Here is a 15,667-nt window from a genome sequence, read left to right as displayed (position 1 = left end):
ACCTACTACACGCCTGTTCCTCTCCATGCGCTTAACAACCTTCATGGATAGGTCGTTTTTTAAAATTTATGTTATTGAAGTATAGTTGATTTACAATGTTGTGTTAATTTCTGCTGCACAGCAAAGTGATTCAGTTTTACATATATATACATTCTTTTTCATATTCTCTTCCATTATGGTTTATCACAGGATATTTTTTTTTCTTTCTTTTAAATTTATTTATTTATTTTTGGCTGCGTTGGGTCTTTGTTGCTGCATGCGGGCTTTCTCTAGTTGTGGCGAGCGGGGGCTACTCTTCGTTGCGGTGCGTGGTCTTCTCATTGCGGTGGCTTCTCTTGTTGCGGAGCACGGGCTCTAGGCACGCGGGCTTCAGTAGTTGTGGCACGCGGGCTCAGTAGTAGTGGCTCGCGGGCTCTAGAGCGCAGACTCGGTAGTTGCGGCGCACAGGCTTGGTTGCTCCGTGGCATGTGGGATCCTCCCGGACCAGGGCTCGAACCTGTGTCCCCTGCATTGGCAGGCGGATTCTTAACCACTGAGCCACCAGAGAAGCCCCTATCACAGGATATTGAATATAGTTCCCTGTGCTATCCAGTAGGACCTTGTTGTTTATACATCCTATATAGAACAGTTTGCATCTGCTAACCCCAAATTCCCAATGCATCCTTCCCCCACCTCTCCTCACCTTTGGCAACCACAAGTCTTTTCTCTGTGAGTCTGTTTCTGTTTCGTAGATAGGTTCATTTGTGTCATATTTTAGATTCCACATATAAGTGATATCATATGGCATTTGTCTTTCTCTGTCTGATTTACTTCACTTAGTATGATCATCTCTAGGTCCAACCGTGTTGCTGCAAATGACATTATTTCATTCCTTTTTATGGCTGAGTAGTATTCCATTGTATATATATATACCACATCTTCTTTATCTATTCATCTTTTGATGGAAATTTAGGTTGTTTCCATGTTTTAGCTATTGTGAATAGTGCTGCTGTGAACACAGGGGTGCATGTATCTTTTTGAGTTATAGTTTTGTCTGGGTATATGCCCAGTAGTGGGATTGCTGGGTCATATGGTAGTTCTATTTTTAGTTTTTTGAGGAAACTCCATACTGTTCTCCATAGTAGCTGCACCAATTTACACTCCTTCAGGGATAAGTTTTGATGTCCCAGTTGTACAGATGAACAAAGGGAGGTTCCGAGAGATCAAAATAATTCAGCCACAGTCACAAAGCTTGTCACTGGGAGAACTGGGATTTGCCCCCAGGGCTGCCTGACCGCAGAGCCTGACCTAGCCATTCCCAGTGTCCTGCTCCTTAGTGATGCACCATGTCTGCCTGGAGCAGGGGAAGGCCTATGAACAACGAAGAGCCTTAGCCACATGTATATAAACGTCACACAGATGATGGGTGAGGCTCATAGATTCAGCGAGACTTCCAGATCACCTAGTTCAAACTTCTACTCCAATCAACAATCCCTCCACAGTAGTCCAGTTTCCCAGCCTGTACTTGAGTTGTTTTTAAATGAAAAAAAAAAAAAAAAAAAAAAAAGATGGTAAATGGCCATGGCTATGATCACATTTACGTGTAAATATTCTTCCAGTGTTTGTGTTTCTGCAGCAACGTTCTATTTGGGAACAATTGTGCAAACAGCCACAGTCAGGTTGGATCAGTGTATTCCCACCAGCAGAGCCAGGCCCACGGGAGAGACTCCGTAGTAAGGTATATTCAGGAATTGCAGTTCTTGTTGCTGTTTATATGCCTTCCTGGGACTGACAGTCTCGAAAGCGGTTTCCCAAAGGGCGGAACAGCATCCTTTTGAAACTGCACAAACAACATGAAAAACAGCACACAAGTGCCAAAAGCAGAGGAATCTCTTACAATTCCACTAGCTGAATTAATCATCTGTTTTCATTCTCCTTGCTTCCCGCTAGTCCTTGCCACACGTAAACATGCTTTTTAGGGTTGTAATGAGGTATACATGCAATTTGCTATTCCACTTTGCATGCTTAACATTATATCATAAGCATTTTCTGTTGCTACACAGTCTGCCTGATTCTAAGTTTTAGTGACTGCATGATAACCCATCAAATTGACACAACGTAATTTACTTAACAACTCTTTGGTTGTTTCTAGTTGTTCATTATAAATTACTCCACAATGATCATCTTCATTTTTATTGACTTGTTATTGACTTTTATTGACTTTTCCTTCTTTTGGATTCGTTCCTTGGAGTCAAAAATCGGTATACTCTTTAAAAAATAAAGTTGATGCAAGTGGATTCTGTGTTGAATTTCATGACATACAACAGATCCAAGTCCTTAGTAGAATTCACATCAGGTGTGGTTGTTCATCCACATATTACTTAGCATTTAGGTGTCTAATCACTTCGCGTCATAAATTAATAAAATTCTGCTCTCAATGAGCGTACTTTCCAAAAGAAAGTAAAAAGGCAGGTTTTTTTAAAAGAGTTAAGCAATTTTCAACTCTTCCCCCCAAAGAAAGTTTTTTAATTTTTGTTATCTTTCCTTTTTTAAGTCAGCCACATCTACCTTTTATAGTCTTCAAGCACAGGTTTTTAAGCAGGAGGATGAGGTCACTGGATTTGTTATTCCGGCAGATCACTTTGTCCCCAACATGGGAGGTGGCCTGGACAGGGTAGAGGAATAGCAGGGGTCCAGTTAGGAGACCCCAGCAATAGCCCCAGCAGGACAGGGTGAGGCTCTGACGTATGTAGAGCAGGTGTGATGGGGATGGTGAGAAGGGGCCAACGCAGGTGACAGAATGGTCAGAGCTTGGGCTTCCCTGGTGGCGCGGTGGTTAATAATCTGCCTGCCAGTGCAGGGGACATGGGTTCGAGCCCTGGTCCAGGAAGATCCCACATGCCGCAGAGTAACTAAACTCATGCGCCACAACTACTGAGCCTGCTCTCTAGAGCCCATGAGTCACAGCTACTGAGCCCACATGCTGCAACTACTAAAGCCCGTGTGCCTAGAGCCCATGCTCCACAACAAGAGATGCCACAGCAATGAGAAGCCCGTGCACCACAACAAAGAGTAACCCCCGCTCACTACAACTATAGAAAGCCCGCTAGCAACAACGAACACCCAACGCAGCCAAAAATATAAATAAATAAATAAAATTTATAAAAAAAAAAAAAGTGGTCAGAGCTTGAAGGTCAATCAGGTATGCAGGTTAGGCAAGTGAACTTGTTTGCCAGGTTTTGGGAGACTTTCAGGAGAATGATCCTGCCTCAGGCTTAGGTGTAGGAAAGACAGACACCTGCTAATTCAGAGTCCTTTGAGGTACCCCAAATCTGAGCTCACCTGCCCAAAATGCTGCCATAGGAGTGTCATTCGTTTAAGTTGATGTCCTCTCCATCAGCCTCCAGTTATGAGACAACCTGCTCTTGGACGAATGACACATTATGACATCATCCACAATGTGGTACTGGGGAAGGGGCACTGGGCTAGGGAGTCAGAGAACTGAGTCCTAGTCTTTGCTGCATGGCCACAGGGAGTCAATTGATCCTGCTAAGCCTCAGTTTATTTATCTGTAAAATGGGGATAATAATGACTGTGCTGCCTCTTTCACAAGTTGTGTTTGAGTATCATGTGAGCTCACGTATGTGAACTGTCTGTAAACTCTTATGTACGACACAGATGTTGAAGGGGTGAGAGGGCAGGAAGGGGAGGCAGGAAGCTGATCATGTCACCAGCTGTTGCTGAATGGTGGAGAACAGAGAAATGAGTGGGACACAGGACAGGTAAATGTTGATGAGTGTACCTGAAGGGTTGTCTTAATCTGTTCAGGCTGTCATAACAAAATACCACAGACTGGGTGGCTTAAACAACAGACACTTATTTCTCATACTTCTGGAGGCTGGGAAGTCCTAGATCAAGTTGCTGGCAGATTCTGTTCCTGGTGAGGGCCCACTTACTGCCTTGCAGATGACTGCCCTCTCACTGTGTCCTCACAAGGTGGAGAGAGTGAGCTCTGATGTCTCTTCCTCTTCTTATAAAGGCACTAATCCCATCACGGGACCCCACCCTCATGACCTCATCCAAACCAAATTACCTCTCAAAGGCCCTGCTTCCAAATACCATCTCATGGGGGCCAGAGCTTCAACATATGAATGGCAGAGCACTGGAGAACAGAGCACTAAGAGAAACAGACCTAAATGGGAGGCTGATGGGACTCTGAGCACCGGAATAAGGGGATGCTTGAGGACGGTGAGTAAGGTGTGAATCCTGGCTCTGTCACTTTCTAGAGCTGCACAACTTGGATGGGTTACTAACTTTGCCACACCTCAACCGCCTCCTCTAAAATGAAGACTTAACTGTTCATCCACCGAATATTTTATTGAGTTGCTACCGTATGCCAGGAACGATTGTAGGTGCTGGGGATAAAAAGGTACACAAGACAGGCCACATCCCTGCCATTGTGAAGCATACATCCCCAAGGGATGGTAACAGTGTCCCATGGGGTTGCTCTGAAGAGTCCATGGTATAAGCTGCATGGCAGGGTGATTGTGCAGAATAAGTGCTCTAGAATTGTTAGCTGGTATTATCATCTGTTTCACCATTTCTCCTCAGGTTGGTCCTGTTAAGATATTATATGAATAGAACAAATGAATAGAAATCAGGGGCATAAACCCAGAGGTCCATTCATACATCACATCTGTTTGTATTTGCTGCCGTGGATAGAACTTCCAGGGTCACCTCCACACTGCTCATTTCACTGGGTAGCCAATATCTGTGCCATTTAACCAATCTCTGGGCTCCCTTCTCCAATGAGTCCAGAAGGGCATTGCTTATTTAGGAAATGACATGTTCCGAGTTATTAATACATTCCAAGTATTAAAATTTCAGTCGAAGCACTGGGAAAATCATGGCAGGCTCATAATTTAGGGAGGCCAGGTGGCTAATGAATGCTTGGTGCCCATGAATATCTCGATTCCTCTACCCCTCTCTCCCAATTAACAAAAGCGCTGATGATCTCAGGGCTGTTTCTGGCCAGCTGGGATAAATTAGTCCACTGGCAGCTGCCCAAATGATGTATTTTAAGGGCACAGGCCATGTGGCTCTCTATTGCAAAGCAATTGGGGTCACCGTGTTTGCATATGGATTAACTTGCTGTGCAGGGATCCTACCCACTTACTGCGCCCACTGTGGGTTGACACGCAGTAGCTATTCAGCAAGGATGCAGAAGAGACAGACCTAATGATCCTTCAGGATGCCCCCATCTTCATTTCTCTCTATTCCCATTTTTATTACTTTCAGCAAAGAGAATTCAATTGGCTTTCCCTATCTATTTTCACAGTCCCTTTTCTTAGAAGGAATTTCCCACAATTGATGGAAAAACATATCTGGATGAGTATGGCTGGAGAACCATAGAGATCCATATGAATGGGACTTGAAAGTTACCAGCTTGGCCCATTTTCCTTAGTGATTCCAAGGCAAGGTGTGTTGAAGTTATAGTCATTTTAAATAAACTGTTGGGCTTCCCTGGTGGCGACGTGGTTAGGAGTCACGGGTTTGAGCCCTGGTCTGGGAAGATCCCACATGCCGCGGAGCAACTAAACCCGTGCACCACAACTACTGAGCCCGCGTGCTACAACTACTGACGCCTGCGTGCCTAGACCCCGTGCTCCACAACAAGAGAAGCCACTGCAATGAGAGGACCACTCACCGCAACGAAGAGGGACCCCCACTCGCTGCAACTGGAGAGGGCCCACTCGCAGCAACGAGGACCCAACACAGCCAAAAATCAATCAATCAATCGATCAATTTTTAAATAAATAAATAAACTGTTAATTGGCTGAGCTGGTCTCTGAGGGAAACCCAGGGGAAATCACGGTGAATGGGCTCAGGTGGTAATTGCTCTGTTGTGAAGAGTGTCTAGATGTTCCTGAGTATTCTGTCTCCATTCCCCTGAGCAATTATGTGCAACACAGAGGAGATGACTGACTTACTCCCTCTTCAACATCAACAAACATCTACCAATGACCTACCATGTTCGACACACACCACTAAACATTGGAAGGGTCCAAAGTTGTACAAGACAGTCCCCAGCAACACAAGGTCGTACAGGTTAGATGCCAATTGCTCTGCTATCCTTATGACTCGTGATCATAGGTCCTGGATTTGCTAGGCTAGTTTTTTTTTTTTCTTGCCCCCCCAAAACAGGCTAGTTTTAATACTTCATTTTCTATGTCATTATCCCAGTAACTCATTGAAGTACTCCAATAATCAGCATCCAAAGTACATTTCTCAGGCCACCTCTCCTATCTGGAAGCAAAGCAAAAATCCTGTCAAACCATGAGTTCTAGTTTTTAGCTAAAACTGATGGTCACTGAACACACGAGTAGCTCCTACCATAAGGTGAGTGACCATTCATAATTCTACAAAGGCAATTAACAAGGAGCGTGAGCCTTTGCAGCAAGGTTTCCTAAACTATGACTTGTTTTCAATGGCCCTTGCGCTGCTTCTCTTTTCATTAATTAATTAACTATGCATCTATCCAATGAATGACAGTGAATAAAACACAGTCCTGACCTCCCAGAAACTTACACCACAGTCTGGCGGGGAAAACAGACAAATAACTAGGCAAAGGGGCAACTGGAGAAATGGCCGGAGCCTCGCATGTGCTTTGAAGGAAGATGGACTTGATTCTGGGCACTGAGAGCCACTGTGGGGTGTTAAGCAGAGGTGGGAGGGGATGGGAGTTGCACTTTAGAAAAGTTGATCTCACTACAGTGCAAAGGGGTTGAAGGGGGCAAGCCTGAAGGGAGGCAGGCAGACACAGAGGACGTTCTCATGATATCCCAGGGATTACTGCCACATAAAGCTCCATCAAGGGGGATTTCAGTTCTTGAGGGTGGAAAGGTGAGATGGAGCCAACGAGCCGAGAAATAGCCACCTAGAGGGGTGCAGTGGCAGGCTACAGCTCCAATTACGTATACAGGCTCTGCATCACTACGTTCTGCACGCTTTCTATACACTCTGGCATTTAGATGAGGAGAAGGAGGCAGCTTAGGGATGAGTAGTGAAAAATCATCTGGAAATTAACCTATCTATGTGGACTGACAAAAATTTTAAAGGCTCAAAATTGGCTAAGCTAAAAGGAAGAAGTCCTGCTTTGATGACCCCAAAAGGCAGATAATAAACTAACCCTTGGCGTGTAGCAATGGAATGCACCTTTTTTTTTTTTCTGGAGTGTATCTGCCATCAGTGCCATGGCTTTTTATTTTGTCAATATAAAAATGTTCCGGGCTTCCTTGGTGGCGCAGTTGTTGAGAATCTGCCTGCCAATGCAGGGGACACGGGTTCGAGCCCTGGTCTGGGAAGATCCCACATGCCGCGGAGCAACTGGGCCGGTGAGCCACAACTACTGAGCCTGCGCGATTGCAGCCTGTGCCCTGCAACAAGAGAGGCCACGATAGTGAGAGGCCCACGCACCGCGATGAAGAGTGGCCCCCGCTCGCCACAACTAGAGAAAGCCCTCGCACAGAAACGAAGACCCAACACAGCCAAAAATAAATAAATAAATAAATAAATAAATAAATTTCTAAATAAAAAGTGTTCCCTGCACTAACTCCAAACTGGCTGCACAGCAGGAAGTGGGAAAGGAAAAGCAAACAGAACCCATGAGCTAGCTCATGAGTACGGGGATATAGGGGCTGGAACGATACACCAAGAATTAACTGCCTACGACGGCCATACATCAACGCCCTCTCAGTCCCCCTAGTCGTGGACATCGATGTTGCCACGGGAAAGTTATAGAGAGGTGCCAGCTGCCTGAGTAGAGTAAGTGTGTGTTAGTGACACCATGGAATCCCTTTTTTCCCAGTTTTATTGAGAAATAATTTACATATATCAATGTGTAAGTTTAAGGCGAACAGCATGGTGGTTCGATTTACATATATTGTGAAATGATTACCACAATAGGTTCAGCCAACGTCCATCTTCTGATATGGTTGCAATAAAAAGAAAAGAAAAGAAGGAAAAGAGTTTTCTCCTTGTGATGAGAATTCTTAGGCTACACTCTCTTAACAACTTTCATATATATATATATATATATATATCACATAGCAGTGTTAACTATAGCCATCATATTGTAAATACATTACCTCCCTAGTATTTGTTTGTCTTCTAACTGGACGTTTGTACCCTTTGACCAGCTTCCTCCAATTGCCCCTCTCCCATGCTCTGCCTCTAGTAACCACAGACCTGATTTCTTTTTCTGTGAGTTTTCTGATTTCGTTTTGTTTTTCTTTTAGATTCCACATGTAAGTGAGATCATACAGTATTTGTCTTTCTCTCTTGACTTATTTCACTTAGCATGATGCCTTCAAGGTTGATTCACATTGTCAAAAATAGAATTTCCCCATTTTTTATGGCTGAATAATATTCAGTTGTATATACATATCTCATCTTCTTTATCAATTCACCCATTGATGGACACTTAGGATGTTTCCATATCTTGGTTGTAAATAGTGCTGCAGTGAACATGGGAGTGCGGATATCTTTTTGAGTTAATGTTTTTGTTTTCTTTTGGAATCCCCTCTTTTAACCACTTGCCCACCATTTCCTCACCTAAATGCCAGAGTATACAGGAAGCAGTAGTGATAGAAAACCTGTATAAAAGTAGCTACAACAATAGTGTTAATATTGGAGCTCTACACCGCTCCTCCATCCCTCTCCTGGAAAAGGGAGGTGCTCCACGCATTCCCTGGAGACCAGAAGCTGTTTCTGGTTCTCCACAGTCCATTCCAGGACTGGGTCTCACCACCCTCTTGGAACAGAGTTCTTCTTCTGAAGTTCATGCATCCATTCACACCATCTTTTTCTTTTTCTTTTTTTCACACCATATTATTCACTCCCTCACCTCTGGCCAAGGAGTTCCATGCAGAACATTCTTCCTCTTTCCTTAACAATTTCTGCAACTCTCTTATAGTTTTTCATTCCATCACATCCTTATCACCCCTACTTCAACTTCAAAATCACCCTGACCTCAATATCCTCAACTCCTAGAAGCATCATCTCCAATCCCCTCTGTCCCTAAGTCCACACTTTAGACCACATTTCTATGCAGAACCAAACCACCTCTAAGATCTCAAATTCTGTGTTCTCCCTCTCTGATTACAACCTCCATAGCTTTTTCCTCTCCCACCCCATCAGGCCACCACCATCACACCAATCCTTCTCCAAGTTCATCAGCACCTCCCAACTTTAAGGACCTCCCTTTCCAGCCCATACCCTAGAATCACTAGACCCTGACCTTCTGCCCTTCCCAAGACCATCTTCAATACCCAATTGTGATGGTTAATTTTTTTCAGCTTTATTGAGGTATAATTGACATATAAAATTGTAAGATATTTAAAGTGTTACATTGTGGTGATTTGATAACATATACATTGTGAAAGAATTTCTCTCCATCTAGTTTATTAACATGTTGTGATGGTTATGTGTCAATTTCACTGGACTAAAGGATGCTCAGATGGCTGGTAAAACATTTCTAGGTATCTGTGAGGCATTTCCGGAAAAGACTAGCATTTGAATCAGTAGACTCAGTAAAGAAAATCTGCCCTTACCAATATGGGTGGGCATCTTCCAGTCTGTTGAGGGTCTGAATAGAACAAAAGGGTGAAGTCACTCTCTCTGCTTGAGCTGGGGCACCCATCTCCTGCCCTCAGACATCTGCACTCATTCTCTGGTCTTCAGGACTCTAACTGAGAATTAACAGCACCTGCTTTCCAGGGCCTCCAGTTTTTAGATGGAAGATCATGGGACTTCCCAGACTCCATAATCATGTGAACTAATCCCCTGTAATAAATACCTTTTGGGCTTCCCTGGTGGCGCAGTGGTTGAGAATCTGCCTGCCAATGCAGGGGACACGGGTTCGAGCCCTGGTCTGGGAAGATCCCACATGCCGCGGAGCAACTGGGCCCGTGAGCCACAATTACTGAGCCTGCGCGTCTGGAGCCTGTGCTCCGCAACAAGAGAGACCGCGATGGTGAGAGGCCCGTGCACCGCGATGAAGAGTGGTCCCCACTTGCCGCAACTAGAGAAAGCCCTTGCACAGAAACGAAGACTCAACACAGTCATAAATAAATAAATAAATAAATAAATAAATAAATAAATAAATAAATAAAAGAACGTGAATTTCTTAAAAATAAATAAATAAATAAATAGATAGATACCTTTCTATTTATCTATATACACCCTATTGGTTCTGTGTCTCTGGAGAACCCTGACCAATATACCCATCACTCCCAACATCATCCAGCGCCCTCTACCCCACTCCTAGTTTGTTCCGAGCTGATGGAGTCCTGGTACCTTTCTGTTCTCCAGCTCCAAATGGTCACAACTTCTGTAAACTCCATATTGTGTGTCTCATACAACTGTTATCAACTTCTCCCACACTTCGGAAGCCCTGCTTGGTCTCCCAGCCTCTCTGTCTCAGCAGATGGCCCTCTCTGCCTCTTCCCTGACACTATCAAGTACAAGCTCTCCACCTGAATTTTTATAGCTCTTACACTTAACGTGTCCAAAATTCAGCCAGCGCTCCCTCCATCTACCCAGTTATTTGTGCTCCAAATGTAGGGGTCATCTTGACATCTGCCTCTGCCCCATACCTCACACTCAATCAACCTTCAGAGCTTATTGATTCTTCCTCCAAAAGAAATCTCCTATCCATTCATTCCTTCCCATCTCCATCGTTTGTGATTCTCCTGGTCCTAACCACCATCATCTCTCTTGCTTGGACTGCTAAGGAACCTCCTAAAATATCTACCCCTTTCACTCTTTTTTTTTTTTTTTTTTTAAATTGAGGCAATCACCCAAGATCTGTAGGCGAAGTTGGAGCTTAGCCTGAATGATACAGACAGCTGCCTTCATTTTTTTTTTTTAATTTTTATTTATTTATTTATGGCTGTGTTGGGTCTTCGTTTCTGTGCGAGGGCTTTCTCTAGTTGTGGCAAGTGGGGGCCACTCTTCATCGCGGTGCGCGGGCCTCTCACTATCGCGGCCTCTCTTGTTGCGGAGCACAGGCTCCAGACGCGCAGGCTCAGTAATTGTGGCTCACGGGCCTAGTTGCTCCGCGGCATGTGGGATCTTCCCAGACCAGGGCTCGAACCCATGTCCCCTGCATTGGCAGGCAGATTCTCAACCACTGCACCGCCAGGGAAGCCCTACCCCTTTCATGCTTGCCTCCCTCCAATTTAGCCATTCTAGCCCATGGTGGTCAAAATGATGTTTCTATTATTTTATTTCATTTCATTTCATTTCATTTTTTGCAAGTAGTAATGTTTTATTTCTATGACTATCTGTAAGGAAAAACGTAGACTTATAGAAGGTCACAAATTGAGACGCCTTTTAGACTTTTTTTTCATCTTAAAGATGAGAAAGAAGAGCACCAAAGAAGTGAAAAACCTTACCCAAGGCCACACAGCAAGTATATGACAAGTTTAGGAAAGAAAAGAGGGTTTTCAATTCCAAGTGTAGCACTGTTCTATAGTCTGGTAAAGTATTTCCCTATATATAGCCAAAGATCTAGGCTACCGGGAAAAGGTGTCTGAAGAAATATAAAATCATTATAATAGAAAATGTTCAGGTAAAAATTTATCATGAGTTTGTGTGGGTTGTAATAAAAATGATGTCTTTAAAATGCAAACCTGATCATGCCATTCCACTGTTTCAAACCCCTTATGACCTCCCAATCCCAAGAGAAAAAAATTCAAAACCCTTAACGTGGCTTTGTCTGCTGAGATAACTGCCTCTCTCTGTAGCCTCATCTCCTGCCATTCTTTCTCTCATTCTCTACAATCCAGCCTCTCTTTTTTTCAAATGCCAAATTCTTTACCACCTCAAGGCCTTTGAACCCACTGTCTCTCCACACTTCCCACACCCCTACACCCACCTCCACCTGCAAAATTCTTACTCTTCTTTCAGTCCTCAGCTTAAATGTCACTTCCTCAGGGTCTCCTCCCTCCCCTGCCTAACGTAGAGTAGATTTTATGTTATCCTGGGGTACCTGTACTTTTCCCTCTTATTGTTTATCACAAAGGCAGGGACACCTTTATTTGGCGATTACCTGGCTAATGACTGTCTTTTCCACTCCACTATAAGCAACTCAAGAGCAGGGACCATGTCTCATTTGCTCATTGCTGTGTCCCCAGACCTGGCACAGTGCCTGGCACAAGGGCAGAGTCGGGTCCTGACCCCCAGGAAATGAGCCCATGGATTAGGTACAGCAGGGAGATGAGCAGAGGGGAGCAAGCCTGTGAAATGGGGATCCCTTCATCCCCTTCACCCTGGACCTCCCGCCATGCTCTTGCTTCTACTATCTTTTCATCACTCTTAACGATCATTGTATTAAACGTATCACCTTAAAATTGCTGAAAATATATCACTTTGGGAGAATGTGCTCAGAGGATGTAAGTGGTCTCCCTGCCCAACCCTCACCGCCATCCCTCGAGCCCCAGTCAGCTGCTTTCTGTGTTGTAACTGAAACAGGCATCATTTGCTGTATGAACGAGGCAGAGTCCCGCATCCCCAGCCCCACTCCTCACCCTCTCCTCAATGTCCCTCTCCTCAGCATCCATATCCCCAAAGCATCCGTATCGTCACTTACTCCCCCAGACCCTCTCTCCTTCTCAGAGTTAATCTTCTCGCTTGCTCTGGCTCCATCCCCTCCTTTCCCATCCCCCTTCAGCCTTCAAACAACTTTCCAGCCTGGAAGGGTTGGGGAGAACTTCCCTGATCCTCCAACTCCCTTGATCTGTCCTCCTTACTTTCTTCTCCCCTTAAAGCCAAAGTTCTCGAAAGAATTGCCTCCATTTGCAGCATTCACTTCCTCCCCACCCGCTCACTGCTATTTATTGTTTTATTCACTCATTTTTTTGAATAGTTAATACATGTTCACAAACAGAATTCAGAACGTTCCAAAAGGTACACACAGTGACGCACCTTCCTCCCATTGGTGTCCCCAAGCCCCACGGTTCTCCTCAGAGGCAAACCCTGCTGTCAACATCCTGTGTGTCTTTCCAGAGAACATATGCATATACATATTCTTGTTTGTTTTTTTTTTTTTTTTTTTTTGGTCGCGCACAGCTTGTGGGATCTTAGTTCCCTGACCATGGATCGAACCCGGGCCCTCGGCAGTGAAAGCTCAGAGGCCTAACCACTGGACCGCCAGGGAATTCCCTTGTTTGTATCTTCTATACAAATGGAGGCATTTATGAACATTTTCTACCCTTTCCTTTTTTCACTTAAAGTATCTTAGGTGATGTTCTTAGATCAGTATATTCAAAGCTGCATCATCCTTTTAAATGCCTGCCAAGATCCCTCTGTGAGGCTGTACCATAAATTCTCTGCTGTGGACACTGAAAACGTTTCTAGTCCTTTGTTCTAACAAACATGCTACAAGGAGTATCCTTGCACGTAGAGGACTTTTCCAGCCTTGTGAGCGCATCTGTGCGATAAATCCACAGAAATGAAATTATGCTTTGCATTTTGGAATTAAACTTTCTCCATAAAAGTTGTACCAATTCACCCACCCACAGCGACAAGACCTCGTTTCCCCTCATACTCTCTAACACATTGTTTTAACAAGGGTTTTTATTTTTGCTAGTCTGATAGGTGAAAAAGAATACTTTTCATTTGCATGCCTTTTTATAAATGTAGTCAAGCATTTTTCTTTTGTTGAAGAGCCATTTGAATTTCCCCTTCTGTGGAGTCTCTGTTCCTATCCTTTTATCTTTTGGTGGTCTTTTTATGATTCCGAGGAGCTCTCTATTTAAGAAAACGAGCTCCTTGTCTGTGGTATGAGTTGCAAATATTTTTAGTCACTCTATGATGCTTTGCAGCATGTCTTCTGTGCCCAATAAATAAAACAACTGGAACTGCTGTCTCTTTGGTTCCCGTGTCCTCCTAACTGGGAAATCCAATGGCCTTTCTGTGTATTCCTTCCTGCTTCCGTGATTTCAGCATCTGACTCTGCGGACCCATCCTTCCCAAACTCTCCTTTTCTTCCTGCATCACTACTTTATCCTGGATCTTCTCCCAATTTTCTGACTGTGACTACTCTTATTCCTTCTGAAATCCCCATTACAAGTGCCCCTGGGAGAGGAGGTCTTGAACTCTGCAGCAGTGCCCTGGGGCTGAGCCTCTGCAGACTGTAAGGGGGTTTTTCAGCCCCTTACGTCTAGTGGGAGGTGCAGCCAGTGGTGCCTTGTCTGAATCCAAGGCAGGTTTAGGACGTTCCCGGGCTCTTCTTTTCCATTCCCCACAGCAAGCTCAACAAGTCTGAAATTAGTCTTACCATATCCGCGCTCTCACAACTGCTCCTCCCAACTTCCTCATTTCCCTTGGGCTCCCACCACTCTCCCAGTCTCCCTAGGCCTGAAGCCTCAGTCTCCCCAGCCCAGCACTGGCAGAGACCTACAGACTCTTCTGTGCAAGTCTCTTCCATTCCTCCGCTCCTTCCCGGCTCCGCTGTCATCATACTTGTCACCACGCGCTCCCTCTCATCAGCATCCCCTCAAGATCCAACACTTCCTCCTACCGCAGTACTGTCCACCCAACCTCCCCCTGCTCAGGAAACCGCAGGTCCTCCCCTGCACCGTCCCCTACCCCGCTGACTCCCCAGCAAAGGACTCTGCACCAAGCTAGAACCCAATTAATGCAGCCTGGATCCAAATGAGGTACCACGTAGTCCTAGTACTGGCAGATGGCATTTCCAAAGTGAACAAACTCTCTCCTGTTCTGCTTTAAAAATATATACTATATACTATATCTATATCTATCTGTCTATCTGTATATATAGTATAAAATACATACTATATATGTACATATATACTTAGCTATTCCTTTGGACATATCAGTGTTTTTGGCGTATGTGTGTTGCCATTGTTGTTTTTGTCTCTTTGTTTAACTTAGTCGATCAACCAGAAGGTACTCTTATTCTGGTCTCGCCAGCTCCTTCCCTCCAGCCCCTTTGCTTGGCTTTCAGTTTTGCTGCAGCTGTACCCTCCTGCTAAGGCTCCTAGAGAAACCAGTGACAAGGGCCCATCTCTAAGACCCTGATCCACGCTCCTGTCCCAGGGCCATCCAGCAGTGCCAGGCCAGCATAAACCCTGGCAAACTTTGGCCACTGTCCCCGGTTCCACCTTCACGGCCCTGCTCTCCTCTGCGTCCTGTTCCACCAGCACCACCGCCCAACACATACATCCGAGGACACTGCAGGAAATGGGCCTCCAGCCAAGCATCACGGCAGAGCCCTCTGACAAGCTAAGAGATCCTTGGATGGTGGAAAGAGTGCCGGCGATTTAGCATTTCTTGGGGTCAGCATCCCTAGTCTACTCACTCAGCCCACCCACCATGACACACTCAGGTTTACCAGGATGTTGGGGGGGGTGGTGCGGGAGTGGAGTGGTGGGGGCAGTAGACGGGAGAGAGTGAGAAGAGGGGCATCTGGAAGGCAGGATGCGCTCACTGCTGCTCCAGGCGGGAGTAGGAAGGGAGGAGAAAGGTGAGGCGCTGGGAGGGCTGGGGAGCGCTGGGCTGGCCCAGGCGGGACGGGGCACGGTGCGCGCGCGCGCGTGCGCCGCGTTGAAGTGCCCGGCACGTCGGGGCAGCAGGACAGAGCCCAGGGCGCGCGCGGAGCCTC

This window comes from Eschrichtius robustus, chromosome 18, assembly GCF_028021215.1.
Source record: "Eschrichtius robustus isolate mEscRob2 chromosome 18, mEscRob2.pri, whole genome shotgun sequence".
NCBI lineage: Eukaryota > Metazoa > Chordata > Mammalia > Artiodactyla > Eschrichtiidae > Eschrichtius > Eschrichtius robustus.
The sequence above is the reverse complement of the archived record's forward strand: the minus strand, read 5'-3'. Positions refer to the sequence as shown.